Consider the following 25,183-nt stretch of genomic DNA (forward strand, 5'->3'; position numbering starts at 1 on the left):
GGATCACTGTCCTGAATTGATTCACCCAAATCACTTCAGAAGATTCAGCGCTGATTTGGAGAGATTCAGTGATTCAGATCAGCTGGGGAGAGGCAGGCACAGCAGGCAAGCTGCAGGTTCTCCCATGGCTCCTCTGGCTGTGCCTGCCTGTCCCCAGGCAGGGGAAGCCATGGGAGAAGCCCCCATGGCTTCCCTGCCCAGCCCCAGCCCCAGCCCCAGCCCCAGCCTAGTCCTAGCACTTAAAAAAAAAAAGCCCTGAACTCACCAGCTGCAGCAGCAGCAATTAGGGCCTCTGGACACTCATGGCAGAGGCTCCCCACACAGCATGAGACAGTGTGGGGAGGCACGGATCATCCCCCCACCACCTGGCACCCACACAGCAGCTGCCTCATGGCACAGGTGCAGCGTGGCTCAGCAGGGCACTGCACACTTTCTGCAAACTGGGGCCACTGGGGCTGAGTGCTGCTGGGCTCTGACTGTCATGTGAAGCAACCCCAGCTCCCAAGCAGTGCGCAGTGCCCTGCTGAGCCATGCTTCACCCAAATGATGGGACAACTGCCACGTGGGTGCCAAGCAGGGGGCAATCCCCACTTCCCCCCACTGCCCTGTGCTGCGCTGGGGGATTCTGCCACAAGCCCTCAGAGGCCACCAATTGCCACTGCCAGAGCCAATGAATGCGGGGTTTTTTTCTTTTTTTTTTAAATGCTGGGAGGCTGGCCCCGGCAGAAGATGCGGCAGGGTAGCCATGGTGGCTTCTTCTGCAGCTCCTCTGGCTGTGCCTGCCTCTGCCCTGGCAGGGGAAACCACAAGTGATATGCCACTTGCCCAGCTGGTGCAGGAAGGGGTGCAATGCAGGCATGGCTCACTCCGGGTGGCAGCAGGGCACAACCCCCACACCCAGTGCTGCCATGCCCACATCAGCGCTGGGAGTGGGGGCTCTGCCCTGCCGCCACTTGCCAGCCAGCACTGGGGGCATGGGATGCGGACACAGCAGTGCTTCAGTAGCTGATTCAGTTACTGCCACTTGTCCCCTTCCACCTGGAGCGAGCCGTGCCCACATCCTGCCTCTCCTCCCCACACCCTGCCTGGGCAAGCGGCAGCAGGGCAGAGCCCCCACTCCCAGCATGGCTGTGTCTGCATTCTGCACTCCCCCATCTCTCTCCCTGAATAATATGCCCCCCCCCCGACCCCAACTGGGCAGCTTGTCCCAGCCCCAGCCCCAACCCCAGCCCCAATCCCCCCATCCTCCATGCCCCTTCCCTCCCCAACCCCAACAGACTTACCAGCTGGAGGCAGCTGTCAGCTACCTGTTTAGTCTATGGCCGAATCTCTGAATTGGCTGAAACTTTTCCAAAGCTTTTCCAAATTGATTTGGATGCTTTGAATCAATTTGGAGCTTTTACTTGGTCTCCCAATTCAATTTGGATTTGTAGATTTGGTCCCCAAACCAGCCAAATTGCCTCCAAATTGAATCAGCTACTGAAGCTTTGCACAGCCCTATTCCTTGGCTGTGGACAGTTCCTTCCCCCCTGCCCCCACTCCTTCCAAACTCATATGGAAAAATCCTTTTTTTTTCATTCTATCTTTCAAAAAACAAGGTGTGTATTTTGGGGTGGGGGGCATGATGTATGGAAGAAAGTATGGTATATATGAATCCTCTAACATAGATTTTAATTTTTCTCAATCACACACAGTGGATTTCAGAAGAAGAGACTGGGGCAGATACTTGAAGCACTTCTTCCCCTTGTTCCCTTTGCCACAGCAGTGACCCCTCTGTGCAGACCAGAGCCATCCTTTTGAACTGTTGTGACATCAGGCCATTCAAGCCATTCTATACCCATAACTATATGGCAGTTTATACTATATTCTTATGTGTTTCAGTTAGTCTCTCCAGAGAAAGTGTTGCATAGCCTCACAACTCTCACTGTTAATATTGCCTGATAGTCATTAAGTTTACCTCCATGCTATTTTATCCTGCTGCTCCTATTAAAATGCCCGTGTGCCAACTGACATAAACCAAGCCTGATTTTCAGGCATGCTGAGCATGCGCACATCTTCAGATCAGGTCAGTGGGAACTTCACATGCTCTTCAGCTTTGAATATATGACCCTCCCTCTTGTTCCTTGATGTAAGGGAAAAGGACAATTTCAGAAACAGAACCAAGGCTGGAGGAGGAGCCGCCATGTGGCTTGAGAGGTATCAGGAGTCTGGAGAGAGGAAGAATCAAAGGGTTACTGTGTTGGCAGTATCTCTATGAGCCCTTTGATCTAAGAGCTGCTCCAGCGTGTCATTTAAGATGTTAAATAAAATCAGGCCTAAAGCCAATCTCTCTGCGCCCCACTGGACACCTCTCATCACTTAATATTTTGTGTTCATTGTTACCCTTTGTTTACATGGCAGGGTTCCTTGTGCAGAGGGCACACCTGTTTATTCATTCTCATTGCATTAGCATGCCAAGGCAGGATTTTGTTCTTCTGTGTAGTTTTATATGCATTATTGTTTTCTTTTATTATTAAAAGTGAATGGAAATATGCCAGGGATGTGTCAGGAGTGACACATTAGCTCGATCTTTTTAGAGGTGTCACATAGCACCTGGCATCTTCATAAAATTTCTTTTGAATAAAAACAAATAAAGGGATTTGGATAGCTGTGAAGCAAAGGACAGATGCATCAAACAGCTCCTTTGCAATTAGCGATTGGTAGGATCTTTTTTAAAACACATGCCATTAATCATTAGCCTAGATTTGATTCTCTTGGAGTTGTTATACTCAGGCCGCATCTACACAAGACACTGAGTGCACAGTAGCCCATGACTACTATGCAGTAGCATCATGTGACAGGAAGCATGATTCACACAGATACACAGAAGCTCAGGGCTGGAAGGGACCTCATGAGATCATGGAATCTAGCCCCACCACTCTGGGCATAATGCAACGCTACTGCACAGTAGTCTTGGGCTACTGCACGGTCAGCACCACATAAAAGCCATTCCTTGGCACAGTAACTCCAATTATTGCACGGTCATTGAGTATGTGTTTATACAAATATTAAATGACTCCACAGTAACAACTGCGCAGTCAGCATCTCTTGTAGACACAGCCTCTGTGTGTATGATTGTGGGCTCTGTGGTTTCCTCTTCAGAGGTGAAGTAGCTTTTAAAGAGTCTAGTAGACATCGAGAAAGGTTTTACCAGTGATCTCAGTAGAGCCAGGATTTTACTTGTTCTGTTTCTAGGATTGTTGGGGGACATGCAGAGAAGAGACTTCCTTGCAAGACCTTTAAAAACATGTTGTCTGTTGTTCCCTCAGGGCTGTAGCCCTGCTTTACTAAGACACACCCAGTCTGGCCTGAAACTGGTCATTGAAAACTGTCCCTTTGAGGAAAAAATGAAACTGCTGCCAAACTCACTCTACTCCACAACCACAGCCTAGAAAAGAGGTGTTCAAATCATTTTGCCTCATTGGTCAGATCCAGATTATGGGGCTCCCTGCAGGTCACATGCAGTGCAAGCGGTGGCATTAATCCCTTTAGGCACATCTACATGTACGCTTTAATGAGCAGTAGCCTATTTTACTACACATTAAAAGTCATGTGAAAAACTGTGATTACACTAATGAGCAGTAAAGTAGGCTACTGTGCATTAAGCATCACTTAAAAACCATGCGCATTTGTTACTGTGCATTAAGGCACCCTAATGTTAATTTCTTTAGTACTTCACATTGGAGGTAATAAATTGAAGGCACATCAGAAAAAGTGCTTTAATGCAGGTGTTGATACACCCTTTGGCTGGCAGAGCTGCTGTTTTAGTGAAGCTCTAGAACCTAGGCAGTTCACTTTGCCATGCTCAATCTCCCTTCTACCCATTTTCTCTTGCACTGGCAGATAGCAGGGGGAGGTAAGTGACATTAAAGTCCTGGGTTCCTGAGCTATGCCAAAACATCAGGGATTCATATGTGGTTTGTAAATTCCCTTTCAGGATCAGGCATGAGAGACTGGAGACAGAGTGGGTTTTTTTGTGAGAAATGTGCCCCCACAGGCAGTTGGGTATTCTTGTCTTTGATAGATTCTGGTGTGCAGTTTGTGGGGGGTACTGGAGATTGTTGGCAGGTTTTGTTTTTTGAGCTGTAGGAAGTTGGCTTCTGGTGATGAGGTTAGGTTAGCAAGGTTCGGTGCTTGTTTGAATTTACAAACCACTTTTCACAGCCAGGCCTATGAACTTCACTTCATCGGCCTCCTAGGTAGAGAAGCTCATGGACTCAATATAAACATTGGATTTATGACACACTACACGCTGCTGGACATCTGACTGCCCAGGTACCGCTCCACTTTTACCTGCGCTGCTACATCCCCCTTCTCCCCCCACCCCAGCCTGTCCCTCACCCCATGATGCCTCCATTTCCATTTTCACTGACTGACTATCTTGCCTGCATTGCATGCCAGCCTCTGGCTTCTTTACTGTTCCTTCCATCCAAGAACAGCACACACACCAACTGCAGATGCTTCCTCAGCCTGACAAAGGGGTTTTCAACCCAAAAGCTTGCCAAGATATATTTTTCTAACTATTCAGTTGGTCTGCTAAAACATACCAGATTAGATTGACCCAAAGGAAAGGACCTTGTCTGCCAGTGCTTCCTGGGCACATCTAAGCCCCAGGGCTGGCAGGGAGAGTTCTCTGGCAGCTGCTGAAAAAGCAGCTCTTGCAGGAGGGGAAAGAAAGGCTCTGATACAATTTGGCTGCCTGAGATGCTGCTGGTGCTACTGTGCTTGTTCTCACAGAGTTATTTTATTACCTGTTGTCATTTAAAGTGGTGGACTGGACTGAGCCTGTAGGGGAGGAGGAGACTCATTGGGGCACACTACCATGTCATGTAGAGGCCCCAGTGCCTTAACACACACACCGTGTCACCCACGTCACGAGTTTTGCTTGTCAGCAGCCTGAAGTGAAGTTTCCCAGAAACCCCTGCACCTTTCTCCTTGACATCTGGCAGGATTCATGGCCTCAGCAGGGTCTACCATCCCTGCAAGGTTCATCTGAACCAGGCAAGAAATGACAAAATTATAGGCAGTTTTGTGCTTCCCCATTAGCCTATGGGCAAAACGTCAAAACAGCATCGAAACAGCAAAACAGTTGCAGTGAAATGAAATGGAACAGTGATTTTGAATTGAAACCAAACTCGGAAAAAAAAACCACTGTCCTTTCAAAATGTTAAAATGAACGTCAAAACAGAATGGTGCTGTTTCACACAGCCCTAGTAAGCATAGGGGCTACAGGGAATGTCATGAGAAGTGTTATCTAGGACCAGGCTGAAATGTTTTTAAAGCTTATCTTCACTTTACCTCCTGAATAAAACAAGCCTATTTAGTGACCAGTTCCTGAGCCCCATAGTCATCAGCTCATTGCAGAAGCAATCCCATTGATTTCAGTGGGACTAGTTATGAGTAAGGTACTATACAAGGTGAGTAAGGGTGTCTGAATCTTGCTCTATAACTGCAGATACACTGGGAGAACTGCTATCCCATCCCACCACCAAAACAGATGAAGTGTAGTTTGATACCATGAGCCAGATTCTTGTTTACATACATTTTACACTAGTGTAGTGGGTCTCAACATTTTTAGATACAGGGCAATCTTCAGAAAATGCCAGCTCTTACCTTTCAGTCATTTCTTAACTGAAAAAATAACAGGCACCTACCCTGGAGATCTTCAGAAGAAGACTGGATGCACAACTTGCTGGAGTTATTTGACCCCCAGCAGTCTTTCCTGCTCAGAGCAAGGGGGCCGTACCCAATAATCTCATGAGGTCCCTTCCAGCCCTAAACTTCGGTGAATCTGTGAACAGCATTTTTTTCTATCGGGAAAACCTCAGAAAGATCACAACAGATCAGAATGTTTTTGATGGTATGATTTCCTATTTGAATTCTCTGGGTTTATCCTGTGAATCATGTCTAAGTGTTTGCACGCCTAACAGTGCCAATATTGCATTGCACCCTTTAAAAGAGCTCAAAACATCTAATTTGAGAATCATGTCACTAGTGCTATAAATTGAATGCAGTGGACTTCTGATTTACACCAGAGGAGAGAAAAGGAGGTTCAGGCCATTTTTTTAAGTAAACTTCAGAAAAAAATGTTAACAAGAGGATATAATTTCTTAAGGGTAAAATATTTTATTGAACCAACTATATAATTGGGATAAAGTTAGACAAGCTTTCGAATACAAGGCATTCTTTGTCAACTGATGAATGTCTTGCCTTCAGAAGTTTGTCTAACTTAATCCCAGCTACATAGTTGGTCCAATAAAAGATATGACTCTAAAAAATACTGGTCTCTCACATAATTTCTGGATCATCATAGAGTCAAAGAAAATTAGGGTCAGAAGGGTCTTCAGGAGGTCATCTAGTCTAACCCATTGCTCAAAACAGGACACCCCCGCAATTAGATCATCCCAGCCAAGGCTTTGTCTAGCCAGGTCTTAAAAACCCCCAAAGATGGAGATTTCGCAACCTCACTGGGTAACCTGCTCCAGCGTTTTACAGCCCTCCTAGTGTGAAAGTTTTTCCTAATATCTAACCTAAATTTCCCTTGTTTTTTGGGTTTTTTTCTTTGCAAAAAAAAAAAAAAAATATATATATATATAACCCCACCCCCAACACTCTGCCAAGTGGCCCTTGTGGTGCACTTGGCAGCTCAAAGCACAATAAAAACCTGTTAAACAGTTCGCACCATGCAACCACACACGTATCCCTATACCTGTACCCCCACCCACTGTCCTCCTCAAAGGAGCTACTCCTGAAAAAGTCTATGCCAGACTCCACCAAATGAGGTCTGCCATTTCTTTCCCATCATACTCTTCTGTCTTTCTGTAGTACCATTACATTTCACTTGGACTCCACAGTCAAGGACTGTATTAAAACGGGACTAAGTGTCTGTTTGTGAACAGATTCCTTGTTTTCCATAGTGCAGACCTGAAGCAGGAGATAAACTGGTTGAAATGCGCTGTTGGAGCCCCTTGCTGTCTGGTCAGGTGCCTGTAGAGTACCCCTTCCCTGGTCAGGTTTCTGATACCTGTCACCACCAGGAAGAGCTCACGGACTTTCTTCCACACCTCCCTGGCATATGGGCAGTCCCAGAAGAGATGGTCGATCATTTCTGCCTGCCAGCACCAGGTCAGCCTCGGGCAGTTCAATGGACCTCTCTGCCCTATGCTGTTTCTCCATGCCTGCATGGGAAGTGCCTGGTGGGCTGCCTGCCAGTTTGGGTCTCTTTGCTTCTTTTGCAGGTCCCTGTGGAAGATTTACTCCCACACAGCCTGGAACCTGTTACCAGGTAGTAAGTCTACCATTGATATGGTGTCTCTTGCCCTTACCACCTCCCGTATCTTGCAGTGGTTTACCAGGGTCGCTAGGGTAGCATCATGCAGCTTGTATTTCTCTCTAAAGCACTTCAGGATCTCGTAAAACCATGGGGAAGACATGGTCCACAGGCTCCCGTTAGTCATTGCAGGCACTTGCCACTTTCACAGCAACTGCCTTGCAAAGCTGGCTGTTTTAGATTCCCCGCCCCCTCCCCCCCACCCATTGCCAGTTTGCAAACCTGGCTCATATATTTGGCCCAGAGGGAAAGGAGGATGTCTGGCATTCCTTTACCTCTGAACCATTTTGCTTTGTACAGCTTGGCCCTCACCACTTTCTCCCATGTGGAGTTCCGAAAGAAATCACACATAGCTCTCTGGATTCTGTGAACTACTTGTTCTGAGGGGGGGAAGACTTGAGCAGTGTGTAGCAGCATCAGCAGGAGCACCGTATTCATCAGTGCCACCTGCTCCACCATTGACAGGCAGCGTGATTGCCATAGTCCCAATCTCTGTTTGGCTTTGCCCTCCATCTTTTCCCATGCCCTCTGCCCCACCAGCTCTGGGTCAAACTCCACCCCAAGGATCTTTACCCCTTCCTGGGGGACAGAAACCTCCATGGGCAATGGGTCTTCGAGCTTACCCACTACTAGGCAGGTGCTTTTACTCACGTTGAGCTTGGCCCCTGCTGCTGCTTTATATACCTGGGTATGTTGTAGTGCTCTTTCCACTACCCTTTGTCCCTGCATATGATGTTCAGGTCATCCATGTATGTGAGGACTTTTGTCTCCTCCCTGTTCCTCCCAGGGATTTCCACTCCCCTGATCTGGGAGTCATGTCTGAGTAGTTGTGCTAATGGTTCCATTACATGAATAAACAGGATCGGGGAGAGCGGGCAGCCCTGCCTGAAGCCCAATTCTACTGCAGTCAGGCCTGTCAGGGGCCCCTTCAGCAGGACCCTGCTGCTCATGTTGGTGTACAGTGCCTTTATCCAGGTGACCAAGGTTGCAGGGACTCCCATCTTTTTCAGCGTCTCAAGTAGGAAGCGATGGGATACCCACTGGTACTGGAGCGTCATGCAGCTGCATCAGAGCATCATGGATCTGTCACCCTAGCACTGCACACACCTGGTCCTTGTGGATCACTGTACCTATAATAGACTTAAAGCACTCAGCCAAGACTTTGGCTGTTAGTTTGTAATCAAAGTTCAGGTGTGTAATTGGGTGCCAGTTCCTCACGTCTTTCCTCTCCCCTTTCTTGTACAGAAGGGTTATGAGGCCTTATTCCATCCCTGCTCCCAGGTTGCCCTCCTGCAAGCACTCCCTATAGACCTCCAGCAAGTCCGGGTCCACCTGGTCCCAAAAAGCAATATAGAACTCTTTGGGCAGGCTGTCTGCCCCCAGAGTCTTACTGTTCTGGAAGCTGCGTTGTGCTGATTTCCTCCAGCGTCCACTCCTCTACTAGCTGCTGTCCTTCAGCCTTGCTGAGGACCTGCATGAGCCTCTGTAGGCAGTCAGTCCTGCATTGCCCCAAGGTCCTCTGGTCATGCTGTGTAGAGCTCCCGGTAGAAAGCTGCCACCGTCTCCAGCATCCCTTCATTCAACTGGTGCTCCACTCCATCTCTGTTTACTAGGCTGGTCATTGCTTCTTTCTTAGCTTCCTGTATTTTGCTAAAATGAGCAGACCACTCCACCCCCTCCTCCACCTAGACCACTTCTCCTCATAACCCTGTTCCCTGTACCAGGTCACCATCCAGGACTTCACCTCCCTCATAGCCCCCGTCACATCCCAACCCTAAGCTGCCTGCTTGTGCAGGCTTTGTTGTCTGTGGTTGAGGCATTCCTGTTGTCTTCTCTGCAACCAGGCTCACGTCCTTCCAGCTTTCTGGAAGAAGTCCCTCATTCTCTCTTTGACGCTGGCCCACCACTGTGTGTAGTTCCGGTATCCAGATCTGAGAGTTTTCCATCCTGCATGGTGCTGCCTGAACTCCCGCTGTATCTTCTCATCTTTCAGCAGAGTCACGTTCAGTTTCCACATGCTCTTGCCTCTCTTGGGCTGCTCTCCCATTTCTGCTTTGTTAGGAGCAGTGGCCCGAGAAACAGACCAGCATGGATTTGGCCTTGACTAACTTCCACCCTTTTGGGAAGAGGACAAAATCTATGCATGATTTGGATTGCCCCAGGGGGTCTACTCAGGTGAAATTTCTCCCTGGACCTGTGGCCTCGTTGCCTGCATTCACCAGGCTGTGTTCACAGGTGAGCTGCTGCAACAGTTTGGAGGATCTGTCCAGTCCTTTCATTTGGCCTCCACTTATTTTGTCACCCACTTCAAGGATACAGTTCATGTCACCTGTGATCATCACTGGCTGGCCAACTGGTACTATCATGTTCTTGAGGAAGGCATGTTTCGCTGTCCTATTTGCTGGTGCATATGCATTCAAGAGCTCAAAAGTCCCTTCTTCTGTTTCCAGGGTGATTTGCGGCAATCTGCCTGCAATGATTTCTCTGTGCTGCAGGGGCCATGCTCTGTCTCCATTCAGGAGCACTGCAAGCCCTGCTGCCCAGTCCTCACTGTCCCCAGACCAGAAAGAGGGGCCATATTGCCACCTCCTCTTGAAATCCACATAGTCTCCAGAACTGAGCAGGGCACATTCCTGCAGACAAAGCTTGTCTGCCTGCAGTTGCCCCAGGACCATTTCAATGGTGTCCCATTTCTCCTTCCTTAACATTCTTTTCACATTCACTGAGACTATAAAGATCCTCATGAGTAGAAATGTGCTGGGGGCCTTTTCATTTTCATTGTTTAGGTTTAGGGGTTCTCAGGCTATTTTCCTTCCCTGCCCTGGCTTTTCCCTCCATTTATGTGACTCTTTTGGGGTGCTGTTGCTCCTCCTGCAGTCTGGACTGTGCTCAAGAGGACCTGCTTCTCTTCCTGGGAGGGTGGGGGTGGATCCAGGGGTTCAGAGCCTCTATGGGGCTCTAGGGTTTCCTCCTCTCCTGTCTGGACTTTCATATCAGGGCCTTCACTTCCTTCTTCCTCTTCTGAGGTACTATTTAGGTACCCCCTTGGGAGTTTGGGATCTCCCTTTCTCTTTCCTCCTTTTCTATCCTTTTCATTTCTTCAGTCAGTTCGTCCTCCCTCACCTGTTTGTTCAGTTCCTCAGTCATCTTTTCCAAAGCTACCATGTCATCCTGCACACGGGATTCTTTCTCCTTTTTGGAGAGAGGTTGCTGTAGCTTGAGACCATTGCTCCTTGTTCGTCATCTGCCACCACTGAGAACAATACAGCTCCATCTTCCATGTAACCACCCTTCAGGTAGTTGAAGGCTGTAATTAAACCCCCCTTAGTTTTCTCTTGTCTCAACTAAATAAGCCCACTTCCCTCAACCTCTCCTCATAGGTCATGTTCTCCAGCCCTCTAACACTCCCACTAATGCAGCCCAGTATGTTGTTATCCTTGTTTGCAACAAGGATACACTGTTGGCTCATTTTCAGCTTATTGTCCAGTGTAACCTCCGGATCCCTTAATACAGAGCTGCTGCTTAGCCAGTCAGCCCCCAGCCTGTACCAGATCATGGGATTCTTCCATGCTAAGTGCAGGACTTTGCACTTGTCCATCTTGAACCTCATGAGATTTCTGTTGGTCCAATCCTCCAGTTTGTCTAGGTCACACTGAATCCAGTTTCCCCTAATATCTAACCTAAACCTTCCTTGCTGCAACTTGAAACCATTGCTGCTTGTTCTGTAATCTGTCACCACTGAGAACAGTCTAGCTTCATCCTCTTTGGAAACCCCCTTCAGGTAGTTGAAGGCTGGTATTAAATCCTCTCTCAGTCTTTTTTCCTCCAGACTATATAAACCCACTTCTCTCAGCTTCTCCTCATAAGTCATGTGCCCCAGTCCCCTAACCTTTTTTGCTGTCCTCTGCTGGACTCTCTCCAATTTGTCTACATCCTTTCTGTAGTGAGGGGGTGCAAAACTGGGCACAGCACTCCAGATATGGCCTCACCAATGCTGAATAGAGGGGAACAAACACTTCCCTCAATCTTCTGGCAAACACTCCTACTAAGCAGCCCAGGATGCTGTTAGCCTTCTTGACAGTGAGGGCACACTGTAGCCACATCATGTGAGGACACACAACATCACAATCTTGTATAACCATAACATTTTTTTTAACCTAATAGTAGATAACACACCAATACTAAGCACAGCTAAAACCTGTATATGCACAGTAGCCACTTGACAAATTAAACTGCTTTGGTTTTCCAAAGCACTGTGACAAATCACACTCTAGCACGGCAATCACTCGGCAAGTGGTATTATTTCAATCCAGACTGCTTCAAGTTCAAAAAGACCTCTTTTACTTGAAAAAAAGTAGCGTGTTCCCGTTTAGCCAGAAGGCTGTGACATGCAACTTATTATAAAACAGTGGTTGGCATGGAGTCAGGCATATGTGCTCCATTACAGTGTCATGTCCCACTGAGACATTGACCTTGTTTGCACCAGAAAGCTATGAAAGGACTGACAGGACAAATCTGAGCTAAGTATGTTGCTACTTTGTTGTGTTTGGCAAGCGCATGAATAATGCCAATTTTCCCCCCTATTAAAATTATTATTACTATGCTACTACTGGAGGGCAGAAATCAAAAGCAAGCCATCTCTTATGGAAAAGGGCATGGCAGTTCATTTTCTTTTCTCTATACCTTACATCCTTCATTGGCCTCCATCTGCCGTGTCAGCACCCCTTCTTCTGCTGACCAACTGTAAAAGTTGGTAGTTAAATTACAAAGAGGAGAAGTGAAGCCAGATAGTTCATATCACAAATTCACAGAGCCACAAACTGAAAAAGTTGTTGAGCCATCATTGTTTATAATTAGATTTTGACTGAATTCCCAATCTGCTATAGGGAACAGTTTTGTCTTGGTGTATGTGTAGGTGGGAGAAGAACAACAAAGAATTGAATCAAGGAACCCATCCTTGTCCTGAGGGAAAAAAAATCTTGTATAGTGTAATCTAACCCCATGGGATGAAAGGTGGAGCCAAAACAGACACAAGCACCTTTACACTGTGTTCTTTTCAACTGCTTTTGCTGATTGAAATGCTAAATGGTAAGTTTGGGCTTTGAAATTCTCTGTACCTCAGTTCACCCATCTACAAAACTAGCTCTAATTATCCTTGCCTTACTATCTTACAAGGGTGTCAAACAACTTCATAAATGTTTGCAAAGCAACCTGAGACTCTTGGATGAAATATTCTGTGCAGGTGTCAGGTGTTTCAATGATGTTTGTTACCCTAGTACCAAGACAACAACAAACAGTGGGTTTGAGCGCCTTTGCTAATATTGCCATGGTCTGGGAGGGTATTTTCTCGCTCTCTGCCCACCTGCAGGATGAGGATCTGCCCAGACTAGATGTGGCTGATGAGAGATAAACCTGTCTTACATTCTTCTCTTTAGATTCCCAAACACAGCATGCTACTTGTTATACCTTTTACCAGCTATTTGTCCTTAAAAATAAAATCAGCATTCTTTTTGCTTCTAGACTGTGGCCACTGGTAAGTCTCTGCATTCTCCACATAGCCGAGTGCCTTACTGTATACTATTAAAATTGTTCTGGAATGTTTGTAATTAATCTAAATTAAATAATAGAAACAAATTAGGCAGCAAATGTTAACTTTTGGCATTCTGCACCGTTCATCCAATAGCACGTTTTTGTCTCAAGATAATTGAAGTATTTAAAACCATCTGCAATTATGCAAATGAAATATAGATTTTTGGTCTGTGAAGGCTGCAGTAACTCACAAGTGTTAGTTCTTGCTACAGTCTGAGGTATTGTTTACTCCAGGGGACAGAATAGGGGTGTGCGAAATGGGTCATATTCGATTCAGATTTGGATTCGGCCCGATTCAGGGGAGAGTGATTCGATTTATTGATTCAGATCACTGTTTTGATTCAATTCTGCTGAATCCAAACCTGAAGATTCGATGCTGATTCAGAGAATCAGTGATTCGGCCATAGACACTGCTTTAAATGTTTTTTCTACATACCTCGAGGTACCAGGTGTGGCTTGTGAACGCTGAGCTGGTGGGGCAGATGGAGTATCCCATAGGAGCACAGGGGAGGCCCCTGCGTGCTTCGCAGCGGATGCCCCCACAACCCTCTGGCTCAGTGATCAGCCATGGGGGGACCCTGGGTGCACCCCCATACCCAGGAGGCACCAGTCACCAAGCGGGGGGTGGGGAGAGGGTCTCCTGTGTGCTCCATGGTGGACCCGGAAGTAGACCAGAAGTCCACTTCCGGGTCTGTTGCCAAATGCGCTGGACACCCCTCTGCGCTCCTGTAGCACACTCCATCCGCCCCACCATCTCAGCATTCACGAGCCGCCTGGTACCTTGAGGTATGTAGAAAAAACATTTAAAGCAGTGTCTATGTTTGAATCATTGAATCTCTCCAAATTGATCTGGAGGATTCCGATTTGATTCAGATAGATTAAAGGGCTTCCTGATTTGATTCGAATTTGGAGACTCAGCCACTGAATCAGGCCAAATCTCCACTGAATCAAATCAGCAACTGAAGCTTCGCATAGCGCTAGGAAAGAACATAGCACTGATAGGAAGTTTCTTCATATACTTCATAAGCTGATCTATCTCCATCTTAAAACTAGAGTTTTTGCTCCCATTATTCCTATGGGGAGGATGTTCCAGAACCTCACTGCTCTGATAGTTAAAAACCTACCTCTGGTTTCCAGACTAAATATATTTGTGATCACTTTCTACTCTTTTGTTCTTCTGCCAAAATATTTTTTTAGACAAATAATTCTTTTCCCTCTGTGCTGAGAGAGAGAGTCATTACATCTTCTCTCAGGATTCATATGGCAATGTTATAGAAACCTGGATCACTTAGTCTCCTCTCAAATACCAGGATCTCCAATCCCCTGATCATTTGACAGAGGACATTTCTTCTTTGTGGAGGAACGTTAATGAAACTATGATATTAATTAACGTCTGTCCCAAGATCAGTCTGCTAGAAACTTTCCTGTTCCCAAAAAATCGCCGTTTCAACACTACCCATTGTTGTCTTCATTGTAGCCAGTTCTTTACTGCCTTCACAGTATTTGTACTAATCACTTTGATTTGTACTAATCACTTTTGTTAGCACTTTTGTTAGCACTGGATTTATGACCCAGATATCTTGTTCTGAGCAGACCCAAACCCTCAGACTAACCACAACCTCTCCATTCAATAATAGGCAAATTTTATTGATACACAGTGGTAGCAGATAAGAATGCAAACAATTCTATATCCACCAGTTCTAGAGCTGCACAGAGTCAAGATATGTCTGGCCAGTATGCAAGCTTCACTCTGAGGTTCTCTCTTGAATTTCAGATGTCAGCAGCCTGGAGGTCAGAAGCTAAGGCCTACCCCCCCCTCCCAGTGGGGTGGGTGAGACAGGCTGGTGGTGTGCCCTCTGTCCATGGCGGCCTCGGGTTCCCCTCTTGGAGAGCCTTTGCTGCTCTGAAATCATTCCTTTTGTATCTTTTCCCCTCTGTGATGACTCTTCATCTTTGGGCATTGCTGATTGGTCTCTCTGTGATTGTCATACTATTCACATTCTGTCCTGTCAGTATATTTCTTTGTTTCACAAACCCATCACATGTGCACATCCTAATTTAGACTTTGTCCTCCTAATTTGGTCTGTTCCCCATAACCGGAAATCCCAAGGGTTCTGTAGCTAGGCACTGTGACCTGGTGCCACTTTATCTCATGTTATGAAACAGTGTGGTACATGTCTTTAATTTCCCAGCCTGTGTGTCTGCTTGCTGCTTGCATGTAAGACACAGTGGCCCTTGAGGAAACTTTCACAAACAGTCTTTTTAGAAATCAATTAACACTTGCCTATTGCCCTGGACCATTTTTCTAATACATACAGAGCTGACCCAAGCAGGGTGCGGGACCCGGGGCAAATCAGCCCATGCAGAGTCCCACCCCTACCCCCATCTGGGTCCTGAACCCGAAGAAGCTGCCACCACCATCAGCAGCAGCAGCATCAGTGGCAGGATCGGGGGGTAGTGAGCAGCTGGATGTGGAGCCACCACTCTGCCCAGCTCCATACTGCTTGTGCTCTGCCCCACTCCATGGGGCCCCCCCAAACACAGGGCCTGGGGCAGTCACCCCAATTCTCTCCCCGCTAGGGATGGCCCTGAATACATATCTACTTTGCCTACAAGCCAATTCCCAAAAGCAAACCAGTTTCTAGCCATAAGCCCTCTTCCTTGTCTTAACTAATAATTTTATGTGGTACTTTATCAAGTGCTTTATTAGTGTTCATACGGATCAGACCTATAATATGTCCCTTGTCTAGAAAATCAGTTATCTTATTGAGAAAAGCTAGTGGATTAGTTTGGAAAATCTATCTTTGATAAACCCATGGTGCATTTTATTCTGTTACTGTTTATCTCCATGCCTTTATTTTTTCCTTCAAAATTTGTTCTAAAACTTTGCATACACCTGAGGTCAGACAAGCAGGTCAATAATTGGCCAAATCACATTTTTGTCCCATTCTTCTGTACAGGTACTACATTTTCTATTTCATAATAATAAAGTGCCATCCCTAAGCTGATTGATTTATTTAAAAATATTTGCTACTGGACCTGAAAATTCATGAGCCTGTTCTATTAGTAACCTGAGATGGAGCTTATGCTGTCACCCCAACTTGGGTGAATTAAGCTGTTTGAATTTTGTGTCAGCCTCTGCTGTAACAATTCTTATTTTCCTGCTCTCATTTCCATTACCTGTCCTGTTTTGTTCCTATGGTTAACAACATCCTCATTACTGAAAAGTGCAGCTACTGTTGCACATAGTTTTCAATTCATAAGTAAATTATCGTTAAACTCTACCTCATCCTCACTGCATAGCAGTCACACATCTTTTTCCTCCATGGTCCTCTTTTTGTTTATATAGCTTTAACAAAGTCTAACTCAGCTTGAATTTTGGCAACTCTTTTATCTCTACATTTCTTGTCTTCTAAAACAGTTTTATCTCCCTTCCCTACAAGGTTTTCCTCCTCTCTCAGGATACAACTTTTATATTGCTTTTGCAGCCTTAACTGAAATTCCAAGGTTCTCACTCTAGTTGGCTTCACTAACTAGTTCAAACTTCACTAACCTTAGTTCATGTGTCATTACAAGTGGTACAGGCAGCCTCTCTGTGTGGCACATGGCAGATTGCAGAAGGAACAGGCAATACAATGACAGATAGGGCAGGAAGTAGAAATCAAATTTGGCAGGGAGCACAGGACATGGAACAGAAAGCAGAGCAACAGATTGCGCAGGAGAGGTGGGTTCAGAGTGGCATTTGGGAAGGGTACCAGCCTAATTTGTGCCACACCTGCTAAAAAGTGTTGGCTCCTAATGCTTTAGTTTGGTGTTGGTCCTTCCTCACTCAAGAACTTTCATTGGTGATCTTCTTTTATTTATCTTTTCATTTTTTTACACTGGAACAATTTACCGTAGTTCAATCCAGACTTATTTTCTATGACTAGCTCTTCGATAATACCCTCACAGTTTAAGTTGAAGTAGCAGCACTTTTGTTAGTCTAATGGATTTTAGACTCTTAGGCCCCCTCTACATATGCAGGCAAAGGCACGATGGGATCTAAAATAATATTCACACAATCATGCCTCCAGTCATACCACACGTGGGTAGCAAGAGGTGCAACTGTGGGATTGCACATTAGATTCCATTGCGCCTTATTGCCGGTGCAGTGATCTCCCCACCCCAGGAGTGCAAGAAACCCCCAGGACTGAAAGATCACACCAAGGGCAGGGGGAATAGCCGCTGCAGCAATCCTCTGGCCCTGGGGATTCCCGTACCCCTGGAGTGGGGGAGATCACTTTGTGGCAATCCTCTGGCCCCAGGATTTCACGCACCCCAGAGCCCTAGGGATCATGGCAGCTGTGATACCCAGGGCCTGGGGGTTTATACTGGGCATGGTGTGCACCTGCAGCTGGGAGCCATGTCAGCCGATGGGGCTCCCAGCCACAAGGGAGACCCTGCTACAGGTGCAAATTAAAGCTCAATAGCAACTAGCTGTAAAGTTAATACACATTTTTGAGGTCTAACATTATGGCTGGTTGGAACTTTTTATTACATGACAGCTACTTTGCACATGTAGCTGGTCTCCTACTTACCATTATTTCCTTATGTATTGCCATATCCTCATTTACCTGATTCTGCTCTTTCTGTATCCTAAAATACAGTGTGGTGATTACTTATGCCTCTCCTAAATGTCTCCTGTCATTTCTCTATTTAAGCACTTCTAATCAGTTGTGCCAGTCTTGATCTCAGAAAGCTAGGATCTCAGGTACTCAGATGATGAATGTGCATTGAAAAGAGTCCTCTTTCTGTGAATACTTTCCAGTAGTTGAACATCCATTTTTTCCCATGGCACCAATTGTTCAGTCTTCATTATCTTCTCACAATTTCAACTTTCTTCTCTAGGCATCAGAAGAATTCTACTGAAGATCACTTGAGCTCCCATTGGTATTGTCATTGCTGATCTGTTCCAGCAGGAATACGGTCATGCTATTTGTCCAAACATGAAGATCAACTACTGAACTATTCCACGCTTTCTTTAGTATTCTTAATAGCCTCAGTTTCATATCTCATGTTTTAGCTTTTGGCAGACAGCACACTCTTCTATTTTCTGGATCAGATCTGGTGACAGGCCTGCTGTTTTTTCTTTACAGGAAGACTCCAGTCATATAAATTTGTCTCCCCTTAGGATTGGTAAAACCTCAGGTCGTCTCCCTTTCATTTTGCCTGTCTGCAGATCATTCTGCCTTCTGTTTTCCCTCAAGTCTCCTGTTTATGATCCTCATTCTGCCTTTGGCTTCAACCCTGACTATTTCTACTGTGTCCTCTCCTACTCTTGTCAGCTAGCTGCTCATTGCTTCTTCCATGCCATGCCATATCATCTTCTGTTTCTTCCTGTTTCTCCTCCATATTCTTCACTGCAAGCCTGTTCCTCAAACTTATTGTTCATTCACTAGCTAGCCACTTCTTCTCATCTTTCTTGTAATCAAACTGGAGAGGAAAGGGATAACTCACTGACTGAAATTTCCCTTTCTACTCTGTTAAATGCAGCTCCTGCCCTTACAACATCAACATTTTTACAATAATTACCACACAGCCACTCGTTGATTTTTAAATTGAAATGTCAGATTTGATTCTGCACTTCTTCCACATCCAAAATGCAAAGTGAAAACAAGGAATACAGGATCAAGAATTCCTACAGGCTACATCTTTGGATATAATATACGGTAGAGCTCTGCAAGGCTTTGGACTGTGCTTCGGATCCAGAGAAGCTTTGGACACTTCGGCATCTGAAGCAGCAGGTCCAGATCAAAGTGCTGGATTTGTTAGGGTTTCCGAGCTTCCAAACTACTTTGGAAAAGCTTTGGAACTGCCTTGGAGATCCGGCCATAGGGTATAATGGGGAATCAATGAAATATCTATAACTTTGTTGTTTTTTGTCTGATTTGAATGAAACTTGCAGGGATAGTAGCTTCTGCTGAGAGCATGAAACCTGCCAAGTTTCAAGAAGATCAGTTTAGGGGTTTGGGCGGAACTGACCCCCAAATTCTTGAAAGCAAAACTCATGTCACATGTATGCGTTATATCACATGGGGGTGAAAACTGCAGGGATGGTAGCCCCTGGTGAGGCCACAAAGCCTGCCAAGTTTCAAGAAGCTAGGTGCAGGGGTTTGGGGGGAACTGCACCTCAAGCTGCTGACAAGCAAAACTTGTGACTTAGGTGACCCTGTGTGTGTTAAGGCGCAGCAAGGTGAAAGCTGCAGGGGTGGTGGCCCCTGCTGAGGTCACGAAGCCTGCCAGCTGTCAAGGAGATATGTGCAGGGCTTCTGGGTTCTGGGGCCCTGCACCTCTGGCTGCTGACAGGCAAAACTTGTGACATAGGTGCTTGTGCAACTAACTGTCTGTCTTGGGGCAGTCTGTAATTGATTATTGATTATTTCCTCTCCTTAGCTGTGGTTTTGTAGATGTTAATCCTTGCTAATTAAGGTCATTACGAGTCATGAGTTTTGCCTGTCAGCTGCTTGAGATGCAGTTCCCCCCAAACCCCTGCACCTATCTTCTTGAAACTTGGCAGGCTTTGTGGCCTCACCAGGGGCTACCACCCCTGCAGTTTTCACTCCCATGTGGTGTAATGCATACACATGACATGAGTTTTGCTTTCAAGAATTTAAGCTTAATTTCCCCCCAAACCCCTGCACCAATCTTCTTGACACTTGGTGGCTTTATGCTCTCAGCAGAAGCTAACATCCCTGCAAGTTTCATCCAAATCAGACAAAAAACAACAATGTGATTGATAGATACTTCATTGATTCCCCATTATACCCTATGGCCAGATCGCTGAGGTGGCTTTGAAGCCTTGGAGCCGCTTCAGCCAGATTGAAGCGGGAACGTGGTCTGGAGCTCCAGATCGGATCACTGGCATCCAAAGCAGACGGATCCAAAGCGAGATCAAATAGCTGCCTACTTGGACAGTCCTAATAAACAGTTTGTAAACTAGAAAGAGGGATTTCTGCTCTGTTACAGAATTGGATTAGATTCAGGTTTAACACCACAGGTGAATTTCCAGGCTCATTTATCTAGGAATTTAGCAAATGGTAAAAACGAATTCAAATTGTAGAACAGATTGTACTCTAATTTACTGTGTATATATAATATGCAGTATATGCATGAAATCTTGAATTAAATCCTCATCCTTTATTCATTTGTTATTGTGGACTCCCTTTATCTTTAAAAATGAAGGCTTTCAGGAGCATGGCTGGAATCTTATAGACATTCTGGCACATTGCACATACTAGAGAGCTTAGCAAAGTGCAGGAAACCATTATCCTGAAGCTAATTAACTGTTTCCTCCCTCAGAAGACTAATTTCTTTTTAATGATCATGGAGAAATCTTCACAGCAGGACACTGGTTTTTTTCCCCAGAAGTAATGGAGGGCAACTCCTGTTTTACCTGGTAATGGGTTTCCGGTTAAGCCATCTTCACTTGTATGATGGTCTAGGTACTGAATTACAGCATGGTGGAATAAAACAAATCTGTGGGAATAAAGCAATGCAGATGGGTAGAGAAAAGTGAACAAAGAAAACACATTTTCATTAAACAGTCCATCAAAAATGCATATTCTCATTTTTTTAAGTTTTAAACAACACATACAACAAGTTTTACTTCCCATAATACTTAAAATGACCACCAAGGAGCATTCGATAATCATAGGTAGATAATTAATTAACTTAATCGAAGCTAAGCAGATATTAAGGTTGATTTGATTTGATCACACTTGCAGTCTTGTCTGTATTCATTTTCTGTGGAGGTTTCTGTGAGTAAGGTACACTAAAGATCCAGGTGCACCTTCTATTTGTAGAGTCCTCAAAAGCATATTCTCAGTGGTCCCATTTTAGATTGTTTTGGTGAAATCCTGGTCTAGTTGATTTCAGTGGCAAACTTCCATGAGATGTCTTTTGTAGGTTTGTACATTCAGGTGTAAAGTCCACATTCTATTTACTGCCATTTTAAGGATCATTCATATGACCAACAGGGCTGTCCCGGGGGGGGGGGGGGTGCGAATCAGGGTGACTACCCTGGGCCCCACACTTTGGGGGGCCCTGCAGAGCTGGGCAGAGTGGCTGCGGTGACTCTGTGCCACTGCCACCGGCTTCACATCCAGCCACTTGCTACACACCCCCACCCCCCACCGCTGACACTGCCATTGCAGATGGTGGCGGCAGCTTCTTTGGGTGCATGGAATCAGAGCAGTGGTGGGTCCCCACATGGGCTGACTTGTCCCAGGCCCCGCACTTTGCTCAGGTCGGCTCTGATGACCAAGCAATGTAACTGAGAATCAGGCCCAACATTTTGCAGTCTAAGTTGAAAAAGGAGCAAGGCACATTTTAACAAAGGTGTAATGATGTGTCCAGGCATCAGGGGTAGCTGCCACAAACAGGGGCAGCAGTGACTTCCAGTTGCCACTACACCTTTGACACAATCACATGACTATGGCAGTAGCCATTCCTTCCCTCCCCCTAAGTCAGCACTCAGGATGGCTACCTCAGTCACCTTACCCTAGTTACACCAGTGCATTTTAAACCAGGAGTCTACATGTCCACCCAAAAGATGAGAGTCTTATGAAAGACAAGAGACCATAATCTTAAACATTTCCTGTATTTCCCTCATCTTTTAACTCATGGTACCTATACTGAAAGAATCAAAACCAAAGTGGTTTCTTTCTTCTCTCCAGCTTTTTTAAAATAGAAGATAGTCACCCAATCTGAAAACACAAATAACAATGTGTTACTTAGGTAATCAGTCAAATAGGAATGTGCAGGTATACTCAGCTGTGTCACAGTGGGCAGTTCTCAAGCAATCTGAGCCTGAAATATCCTGGCTGAAAACAAGTGTTTAAATAAATGTGAACTGTGTTCATATTGTGGAAACTGCAATCTCTTTGTTGGACAAGATGGAAACAGAAAAAAGCACTAAATTTAGCTGAAAAACTATTTGCTATGAATAACTGAGTTCATAGTCGATGTGAGATATTAACCTTTCTAATAGTATTTTGATGGGCAAAATAGTGAAGTGAATGTATCATTAATATTTATCATTAATACATCATATTCATTACATAGATAACAAGTTCTACCTTTGTGGTGGCTGATATGCAACATATTTACTTGAATATAAGATGGTCCCCCAACAATTAGCTTCTATATATGGAAAATTTATAAAGTTGTTATAATTTTCCAGGTAAAAAATCTAATTATTAGAGGTTTCACTTGAATTTTTCCCTTTCCCACTGCTACAGCAGGGAAAATAAATCTGAGGGGCAAGTAGGCCCCTTGCCCTCTGCCCCTTCAACTTCTTCTGCCTGCAGCTGCTGCCCCTTCCATCACCCCCTTCCCCCGCACTGCCCCAACATCAGATTCTGCTCCATCTGAGCACATGTAAGTGAGAACCAAATTTAAAAACACTGGGCACATTTACACAAGATGCTTAATGTGCAGAAGACTAATTCTACTGTACATTAGCATGACAGGCAAAGCCCATGCTAATGCGCAGTAGATTTAATACGCAGTAGGACTGCAAAAAAAATTAATCTGCACTAATAGCCAGTAGAGCCAATTAGAGTGCATTAAGGTAGTACCTGTCATTACAGATACTAAACTTAATGTGCTGTAATTATGGTGGATTAACAAATGTGTAGACACACCCACTGACTTTGAAATAAACATACTATAATTTGCATACAGTATCCATAGACTTACTTCGTCCAGAATTGACGTATTTAACCTTTTTGAAACTGCTGTAAATTTTAGCATAGGTACTCTATAGATTCACTTTAAAGCAGCACTTTCATATTTGCATAATATTAGTCCAAAGTCAAAAGGCTTATGATTTACCATATAGTTCATTAGGCTGGGTCCAAGCAGAATCAACAGTGTTTCAAGTCACGGTGACCACACAGCTAAGAACTGCTCAGTATGTGCGTGTACTCTAGATACTACCCACGAAGGATCCACATGCTAGTTAGCCCCCACTCAAGACTGGAGCTGAGTGTTCTTGTCATGAGTCCTGGGATCTTCCAAAAATTTATATGCCGATCCTCATGGGAAACCTGGTCTGACTTCATGTGGGGGGCAGAGCCACATTACTTGTAAGCAACAGGCTGCGGAGGTGACAGAGGGATTCTGGGTATATTTTTTGGGCCTGTTTAGTAGGGCTGTGTGAAATGGCTATGTTTCATTTCCATTTCAGATTCAGCCATTTCAAAGGGACAGTGATTTGTTCCGGTGTTTCAGATCACTGTTCCATTTCGATTTGGCCGAATCTGTTTCAGAGTTTCAACACAGTTTCATCGCTGATATGGGGATTCGGATTGGCCGGGGAGAGGCAGGCACAGCCAGGTGGCTGCAGGTTCTCCTGTGGCACCTCTGGCTGTGTCTGCCTCTCCCTGGGCAGGGGGAGCTGAGGGAGAAGCCCCCATGACTACCCTGCCCGGGCCCACCCCCACCCAGCCCCAGCCTCCCGGCACTTAAAAAAAAAAAGAAAGCCCCACACTCACTGGCTGCACCAATGGTGATCAGGGCCTCTGGGGGCTCGTAGAAGAGCCCCCCACACAGCACAAGGCAGTGGGGGTCAACGGGGATTGCCCCCCCCCCTCCACCTGGCACCCGCATAGAAGCTACCCCAGGGTGCAGGTGCACCATGGCTAGGCAAGGCACTGTGTGCTGTCTGGGACCTGGGGCTGCTGGGGCTGAGTGGTTCCCAGCTCTAGCTGACAGGTGGAGCCACCGCAAGTCCTAGACAGCGTATGGCACCCTGCCAAACCGCAATGCACCCACTCCATGCAATGGCTGCTGCGTGGGTGCCAGATGGGGGGCCTAGATGGCCATCTCTCCTGGCTTCAACTTAGGTCTAAAGTTAGTCCCAAGTGCTGCCAGCTGGCTCTGGCTTCAACTTGGGACTAAAGTTAGTCCCAAGGGCTGGCAGCCATGTGGCCAGAGGCTGGAGCTCCCCCCCAGTGGCCACAGGGCCACCTGGCAGGCTGTTCTGACCTGGGACTAAATTTAGTCCCAGGTCATCTGCACATGTAGATGCCAGCCTATTCCTGCTTACAGTACTGTGCAGTAACCTACTGCACAGTAAATTTAAGCCATTGTAAATACACGTGTAGACACACCCAGAGAATATTTAGCTCTAGAACTTAGCCCCAGTTGAAACATATGGCTCTTCAGTGAGCTGGGTTTGTTTTCCAGCCTGTGTTTCTCATCTTGTCCACTGATTTTCTGTTACGCACTTTTCTTACTTGCTATCTATCTGTTTGGCGCAGAAGAAGCCACATGAGAGCTCACTACCACCAAAGATACATTAAAAAGAGAAAAAGAAAGCAACAATTTAATAAAAAGTGACAGTGAGGTACACAGGGAAAATTCTTGGTTCTCACTTGTGGTCCACAGATCTGTGATGGTCCATGGGGCACTTTGAGGTGGTCTGCAGAGCTGTTTCTGTCACATTAGTAGTTTTAAAGCTCTGCCGCTACTCAGTAGTTGTAACCCTGTCCCTGAAGCTTTTCACAGCAGTAATACTTAGTATGCTAGTACCCCAAGGCCCCAACTTTAGGCTGTGTAGACACATTCAAATAATCTGGGAAAATTTTCCCTGTTTTGCTGTCCTGGTTGAGAAATTTGTCCAGAACCATGTGTACATCAGTCAAATGCTAAGACCCTGAAAACTGGAGGGCTTGCAGTGCTGGCACTGTGCAGCTGGCAGGGAAGTGCGATGGGGGAAAGGGGTGGAAATAGGAGGAAGCTTAGCATACATGTCAACCTGCCCTACAGCCTCCCTGGGCGTTTGTACACATGCTTGCGCTGTAGCACGGGGCATTTTTAAAAGCACCTGGCACTGTGGTGCATGCAATTGTATAAACGGTGAAATGTGCATCAGTGCTAAAAAAATAGCAGCAGTACGCTTTTGAACTAAAACACGTCAGAGGTTTTTTTACTCTGGGAGAAGAAGTCTGAATAGCAGTGACTTTCCCAGGAGAGTGCCTGTAGGAGGCCTTAGTTTACCACAGGTTCTCCCCGTCCCCCTTCACACAAATAATAACAACATCACAACTACTGTAGTTTCAGACTCTAAGCTCTTGTTTGTTTGACAGGGTGTGGGATCGTGACCTGCTCTCTGAGTGCTTCTGTACAGGGACCCTGCTACACAGTGTTGGCAGGGAGGCAGACTGCAGAAAGACACAGGAG

The 25,183-nt window shown here is 45.8% G+C and overlaps 1 protein-coding gene across 1 annotated transcript in view; it reads left to right on the forward strand.

Moving 5' to 3' along the window:
* Window positions 1–25,183, forward strand: part of CFAP299 (cilia and flagella associated protein 299) — a 534,176-nt gene that overhangs the window by 502,375 nt on the left and 6,618 nt on the right. The window lies entirely within an intron of this gene.

The sequence above is a fragment of the Alligator mississippiensis genome, chromosome 2, assembly GCF_030867095.1.
Source record: "Alligator mississippiensis isolate rAllMis1 chromosome 2, rAllMis1, whole genome shotgun sequence".
NCBI lineage: Eukaryota > Metazoa > Chordata > Crocodylia > Alligatoridae > Alligator > Alligator mississippiensis.